Here is an 8,268-nt window from a genome sequence, read left to right as displayed (position 1 = left end):
TTGATATCTCCATTGTAAAAGGATAACTCAAACACATACAATACCTTTGCACGTTGTTTATTGTGTCAATGTTTTGGTCAGAGACCTTTTCATCTCCACCAAAAAATGTATGTTTGTCTGGTGAATATTCTCAAAGCAGACAATACACAAATCAGTTGGATGTATGTATAGGTAACTGCCAAAATAAAGTGTCTTAATAGGGTGTTGGGCCACCACGAGCCAGAACAGCTTGAATTCACCTTGGCATAGATTCTACAAGTGTCTGGAACTATATTGGAGGGATGTGACACCATTCTTCCATGAGAAATTCCATAATTTGGTGTTTTGTTGATGGTGGTGGAAAACGCTGTCTCAAGCTCCAGAATCTCCCATAAGAGTTCGATTGGGTTGAGGTCTGGTGACTGAGTCGGCCATGGCATATGGTTTACATTGTTTTCATGGTCATCAAACCATTCAGTGACCACTCGCGCCCTGTGGATGGGGGCATTGTCATCCTATCGGTGCATAGCCATGGTAGCCAAAATAACGGCCGGCATTTTTATACGTGACAGGATGTTAATAGCTTAATTAACTCACCAACCACACCTGTGTGAAAGCATCTGCTTTCGATATATACTACATGATCAAAGTATGTGGACACCTGCTCGTTTAATATCTCATTCCACAATCATGGGCATTAATATGGAGTTGGTCCTCACTTTGCTGCTATTACAGCCTCCACTCTTCTGGGAAGTACTTTCCACTAGATGTTGGAATATTGCTGTCGGGACTTGCTTCCATTCAGCCACAAGAGCATTAGTTCTGATGGGCACTGATGTTGGGCACTGATGTTGGGCGATTGGGCCTGACTTGCAGTCGGCGTTCCAATTCATCCCAAAGGTGTTCGATGGGGATATGGTCAGGGCTTTGTGCAGGCAGTCGAACCCAGATTTGTTCGTCGGACTGCCAGATGGTGAAGCGTGATTCATCACTTCAGAGAACGCATTTCCACTGCTCCAGAGTCCAATGGCGGCGAGCTTTACCCCACTCCAGCTTGTGTGCAGCTGCTTGGCCATGGAAACCCATTTCATGAAGCTCCCGACGAACAGTTATTGTGCTGACGTTGCTTCCAGAGGCAGTTTGGAACTCGGTAGTGAGTGTTCGAACCGAGGACAGACGATTTCTACGCACTACGCACTTCACAATAGCAGCACTTACAGTTGACATGGACAGCTCTAGCAGGGCAGAAATTTGACAAACTGACTTGTTGGAAAGGTGGCGTCATATGACGATGCCACATTGAAAGTCACTGAGCTCTTCAGTAAGGCCATTCTCCTGCCAATGTTTGTCTATGGAGATTGCATGGCTGTGTGCTCAATTGTATACACCTGTCAGCAATGGGTGTGGTTGAAATAGCTGAATCCATTAATTTGAAGGGATGTTCACATACTTTTGTATATTTAGGGTTCTTTATATCCCTCATTTACCAAAGTGTTTCCTTTATTTTGGCAGTTACCTGTATATCTCTGTTCTGAGTCTCACAAATCACTGAACAGCACACTATAGATTTACAGAAACAGGCTCCTGCCCTATTCTGTCTCGGACAAGGCTGCTTACTTTATATATGACGATCTTATGTGATAATGAATATATATTTACATTTCACAGACACTCTTATCCAGAGCGACTTACAGACGTGAATGCATACATTTTCATACTGGTCCCATGTGGGAATTGAACCCACAACCCTGGAGTTGCAAGCACCATGCTCTACCAACTGAGCCTCACATGACATATAAGATATAAGGAGAGGGTAGATGATAGCAATTTCTACTGTAACACTGAAGGAGCAAAACAGAGTCTACTGCAGGGTATTGGCATTTCACCACATAGATATCCCAGCAAACATGTCCACATTGGCAAGATGTGGGCGAAAATATTGGCCCCATGTAGGCTGCCCACATTGGGCTGATGCGCCTTTGCTATTTAATAGGAATTTATTTATTTATAATGTATTTATGAAACTTTTAATTCAATGCATAAATTGCATAATTTTCAAGCCTTTAAGGAACAAGATACATTGTATCAGAATGGCAACCAAGTTATTACTATCAAATAAATATATATTTTATAAGAGAAACTTCAGTTTCTCATTTGTCAAATTTACTTTTTAAAGGATTTAAAAAAATATATATTAAAAAAACTGAACCCATAAGCTGTTAGAACACTTTCAGTAACAATTGCACAAAAATAACTGTGTGCAAACCATGCCCCCAAAAATTCTAATGAGCCCCTTCCTCTAGCTGGCCTTGGTTTGGGCTGGCCCCTGTTGGGCTTGGTTTCGGCTAGCCCTTGTTGGGCTTGTGTCAGCTGGCCCCTGTTGGGCTGGTGTGGGCTAGCCCCTGTTGGGCTTGGTTTGGGCTAGCCCCTGTTGAGCTTGGTTTGGGCTGGCTCCTGTTGGGCTTGGTGTGGGCTAGCCCCTATTGGGCTAGTGTGGGCTGGCCCCTGTTGGGCTGGTGTGGGCAAGCCCCTGTTGGGCTTGGTGTGGGCTAGCCCCTGTTGGGCTTGGTGTGGGCTGGCCCCTGTTGGGCTTGGTGTGGGCTGGCCCCTGTTGGGCTTGGTGTGAGCTGGCCCCTGTTGGGCTGGTGTGGGCTAGCCCTTGTTGGGCTTGGTTTGGGCTAGCCCCTGTTGGGATTGTGTGAGCTGGCCCCTATTGGGCTGGTGTGGGCTAGCCCCTGTTGGGTTTGGTTTGGGCTAGCCCCTGTTGGGCTTGGTTTGGGCTGGCTCCTGTTGGGCTTGGTTTTCGGCTAGCCCCTGTTGGGCTTGTGTGAGATGGCCCCTGTTGGGCCCCTGCCTTCTAGCTGGCCTTGGTTTGGGCTGGCCCCTGTTGGGCTTGGTGTGAGCTGGCCCCTGTTGGGCTGGTGTGGGCTAGCCCCTATTGGGCTTGGTGTGGGCTGGCCCCTGTTGGGCTTGGTGTGAGCTGGCCCCTGTTGGGCTGGTGTGGGCTAGCCCCTATTGGGCTTGGTGTGGGCTAGCCCCTATTGGGCTTGGTGTGGTCTGGCCCCTGTTGGGCTTGGTTTGGGCTGGCCCATGTTGGGCTTGGTGTGGGCTGGCCCCTGTTGGGCTTGGTGTGGGCTGGCCCCTGTTGGGCTTGGTGTGGGCTGGCCCCTGTTGGGCTTGGTGTGGGCTGGCCCTTGTTGGGCTTGGTGTGGGCTGGCCCTTGTTGGGCTTGGTGGGGGCTGGCCCTTGTTGGGCTGGTGTGGGCTGGCCCCTGTTGGGCTGGTGTGGGCTGGCCCCTGTTGGGCTTGGTTTGGGCTGGCCCCTGTTGGGCTTGGTGTGAGCTGGCCCCTGTTGGGCTGGTGTGGGCTAGCCCCTGTTGGACTTGGTGTGGGCTTGATGTGGGCTAGCCTGTGTTGGGCTTGGAGTGGGCTAGCCCGTTTTTGGCTGGTGTGGGCTAGTATGTGTTGGGCTGATGTATGCTAGCCTGTGTTGGGCTGGTGTGGGCTTGATGTGGGCTAGCCTGTGTTGGGCTTGGTATGGGCTAACCTGTGTTGGGCTGGTGTGCGCTTGATGCGCGCTAGCCTGTGTTGGGCTTGGTGTGGGCTAGCCCGTGTTGGGCTGGTGTGGGCTAGTATGTGTTGGGCTGATGTATGCTAGCCTGTGTTGGGCTGGTGTGGGCTTGATGTGGGCTAGCCTGTGTTGGGCTTGGTATGGGCTAACCTGTGTTGGGCTGGTGTGCGCTTGATGCGCGCTAGCCTGTGTTGGGCTTGGTGTGGGCTAGCCCGTGTTGGGCAGGTGTGGGCTAGCCTGTGTTGGGCTGGTGTGGGCTTGGTGTGGGCTAGCCTGTGTTGGGCTTGAAGTGGGCTAACCCGTGTTGGGTTGGTGTGGGCCAGCATGTGTTGGGCTGATGTAGGCTAGACCATGTTGGGCTGATGTGAGATTGGTGTGGGCACGGTCTTTCCCACCTGTCCTGCCATCCCAGCAAACATGACCCCATTGGTTCCATGTGGGTATTCAGTGCCCACAAGCCCACACCAGCCCAACATGAGCTAGCCCAACAACGGCTAGCCCACAGCAATCCCACATCAGCCAGCCATATTGGGAGAGCACATGTTGGGCTGGTGTGTTAGCCCGTATTCACTTTTCCCACCGAATACCCATATGGGGCCAATGCGGTCATGTTTGCTGGGATGGCAGAACAGGTGGGAAAGCCTGTGCCCACACCAATCCCACATCAGCCCAACATGGTCTAGCCTACATCAGCCAAACACGTGCTGGCCCACACCAACCCAACACGGGCCAGCCCACTCCAAACCCAACACGGGCTAACCCACAGGTGGGACATTCTCCACATTAAGCAAGCAGAGCAGGGGCTGCTAAACCTACGCCAAAAGAACACTGAGCGATGCAGAGTGGAACATTCCGGTGCCAAATGAGCCTCTGTCTGTATTCCCAGTGGGTACTCATTCAGGTAGATTTGGCTGGAAGAATGTAAATGAACTGTTTGATCGGGCAATTCAAAAAGTTCCTCAAGATGAACTCAATGCAATGAATAGGTGATGTACAGGTTACTGCCAAAATAAAGGAAACACCAACATAAAGCATCTTGATAGGGCGTTGGGCCACCACGAGCCGCCAGAACAGCTCCGATGCGTCTTAGCATAGATTCTACAAGTGTCTGGAACTCTATTGGAGGGATGCGACACCATTCTTCCACAAGAAATTCCATAATTTGGTGTTTTCTTGATGGTGATGTGAAATGCTGTCTCATGTGTTGCACCAGAATCTCCCATGTGTTCAATTGGGTTCAGATCAGGTAACTGACACACACACACACACACACACACACACACACACACACACACACACACACACACACACACACACACACACACACACACACACACACACATATATATATTAAACCCCCTAAGCTCATTTGAGACCCCTCTTTCAAAGTCACTGAGATCTCTTCTTCTAGCCATAGTAGCCAAAATAATGGGCAACTGGTCATTTTTATACATGACCCTAAGCATGACCCTCAGGAACCACACCTGTGTGGAAGCACCTGCTTTCAATATACTTTGTATCCCTCATTTACTCAAGTGTTTCCTTTATTTTGGCAGTTACCTGTAGGTCTCTAAAGCCTTGTTCACACTGCAGGCCTTAATGCGAAATCAGTTTTCAAATCCATTTTGGAATACTGACTGTCCAAACAGCGAGTGTCCAAATCGGATGTGTGTGTTCAGACAGCAGTGATTTGCTGACATGGCGATGGTAGTTGTCAAAGTAACGACGGGTGTGTGTGTGCAGTGGTATAGGCTGGCTGGTGGTGGTGCTTGTGCTTCCTATCACTCAAGAAGTTATGTAGCAAGCCAAGGTGACAACAATGTTGCCATGGACGTTTCCAAGTTGCTTTGAATGTTCAAAACCATAATGTAAGAACACTTTAAAAGCCTCAAAGGATAAGATGATCCAACTTTTAAAAACGTGTCATTTTTGGCTAGCCACAGTAGTCAACTAGCTAGCTAAGTAGCTGTTTATCTTTCTAGCACATTCACTAAATTTCTTTGTAAACAATTAAAAAGCTAGTTAGCTAGCACATGTTCTTGTTGGACTGTCAGTAGAGTAGCTAGCAAGCACAAGATATTCAAAAAAACAATTTAATAATGACTTTTAGGGCAAATAAATCATACAAGTTGCATTGCCAGGAATTAGATTTGAATCGAATTTCGAACCACCCACGAAGATGGTTTGAAATGTGGCTTGAAATATCCTATTCCATGTGCTTTTTGGCTGTCCAGACTGAAGGAAAAATAACAGATTTTTATCGGATATGCAAACAAATAGTCACTTCAAACAAATAGTCACTTCAAACTGCCAATGTGAACAAGGCTTAAAGGGAAAAATAATAAAAAAATTCATCATCTCCAGCACCACCCCAACATCAACATATGTGAAAATGGTGCATTTCTATGTATTGTAGTAAAAAGATAGAGGTAAATAAGTGTTTACAATGACGTCACCGGTGTGCATCGTGATTTTAACTCATTATGAGTAGGAATTGCCTAATTGTTTACTAATTGGTTGATGATGTCATTGGAAACGCTTGTCTTCTTTTTTATTAACAAAAAATATAGAAACAAGCAATTTTCACATTGATGTTGGAGTGGTGCTGGAGATTAAAAGTAGAAAACTATTTGGCTTACTATAAGTCAGAAGGCTATTTTACGTTTTTTTTTAATGATCCTTGTCTATGTTAAGAAGACAATCCACAAAAATAGGTGCCCTCCACATGAATATAATAGAATATTCAAAATGGTCCAGGTGATTATAACTGCTCTATATTCTCTGCAGCCCCACATACAGTACTTGCATAATCACAATGTTACATCATATTAGCATGTTTCACATTTATGAAGAGAGAAAATGTTGTTTCCTGCTCCAAACTAATATCAAATTCATGGGCCATGCAGTCAGTACATTTCTGCTTGCATCGGTATCAGTACCTACAGCGTACATCACAGGAGTAGTACTAGGCCTTGCAGAGTAAAATGGCAGACCTGACCTGCATGAGTCACTAATGCCCAGTAGAGGGCACTGCAGACTCTTCCAAGCTTTTAACGTTGACATAGGCTGCACACTGCATGCTCCTTCCCAGTCGACTGTTCTCAAGAGTGATGGATTCTCCCAGGATTAGCGAAGCAATTAAAATGTAATGCGACGATGGAATATTCCATCTCTTCATTTTTAGAAGCTTAGATCGCTTCTTTTCAGCTATACAAAATGCTGTATCTGGCACACTGGTGAGAAATTTGAGCATTTTCACAGAAGCAGCACTAGGCCTACTTGTGCTTCCCTTCATAATCTATATTCTTAGCTTTTAGAGAGAAGTTTTGGGAGCATTTCTCATGGAGATGGATATATATATGCAAGGCAGTGTATACAGGCAGTGCATACAGCATATTTCTGATGGGCACCACGGTGGCATGATGATGGGCATGGACGGTAACCTCAGGTTTAACATTACCCAACTAGGCCTGCAGCCTGGCAATTAACACCTATCACAGTGGTAATCTCACACAGACCTGTCAGCATTACCTCAACTCAATGTCACAGAGAAAACAATTAGAGAGAAACTGTAAGGGCACCCCTCACTCAGTCTGCCGCCCTCAGTCTGGGCTGGCTGTGGAGGATTTCTATCAGTCACTAATTGGTGTGAAACTCTTCAGTAGGCCTTTGGAATGGGAAATAAATAAGCATTGTAGATTGGAAAACGAAAAACGAATTCTTTATACAAAAAAAACCTCTCAAAGTAACTGCACCATGCTACTGTAACCTTCAGCACATCTAATAAAAATTCATTCATTTTGAATTAACGGATTCCAAGCTACAAAGGAAAGAGTTCACTGCACTGAACGAATATGGTAAGTGTCTGATTGGAATGTTAATGAAAATCTCACATCTTTTTATTCCAGACTGTTACACCTGTTTCATACCTGGTACAAACGTAATTTCAACGTCTAGTTTTGATATAATTTTTGGTTGATTTGTCAACTACACGTGAATTCAATGTGAAATCAACAAAACATGTCACCATGTAATTGGATTTAGGATAAAAGTTGTGAAAAAAAACAAATTCCCTAACGTTGATTACTTTTTGCAAATCCAATCAGTTTTCCACATTGATTCAATGTCATCACATTACATTTTTTTGTTGTTGCAATGACGTGGAAACCACGTTGATTCAACCAGTTTTTGCCCAGTGGGCTGTTTTCCTTGGTTACAGGGAAAGTTAAGGAAACACTGTTCTGAATCTGGAATATCAATTTGTCAAATCAACACTGAAGACACACAGGGCATTGTCTCATCCACAACGTGATGAAAATGGGCTCTCATTGCAAATCAAACTTCTTTGTATTTGAGCTGAAATCAATTACTTCAAAGAAACATTGTTTATTTTTTTACTAAACTGAATGAGCATATTCATGTAGAGGAGTAAACATAATTCTTCTAGCTGAACCAAAGGTTTTAGAACACAGAGCACAGGCAGACCACACACAAATAGATCTTGGTAACGAACAAACAACCCCCAAAACAGTTACTCTTAGATGGTCAGTTTATATTTTTGTAGCAGTTGCAATCTGTTGAGACACTAAAAAGTTTCACAAGTCTTTAAAACACGTTGTCTAGCAACAAAAAGGTTACTGACATAGTTCAATACAGTTTATCAGGTATGCCTACTTTTCACAAGGACTGTCTGTTTTCAGATGCTTACTAATGAGAAGG

Source organism: Salvelinus namaycush, chromosome 25 (assembly GCF_016432855.1).
Source record: "Salvelinus namaycush isolate Seneca chromosome 25, SaNama_1.0, whole genome shotgun sequence".
In the NCBI taxonomy this organism is placed as follows: domain Eukaryota; kingdom Metazoa; phylum Chordata; class Actinopteri; order Salmoniformes; family Salmonidae; genus Salvelinus; species Salvelinus namaycush.
Note: the sequence above shows the minus strand (reverse complement) of the source record.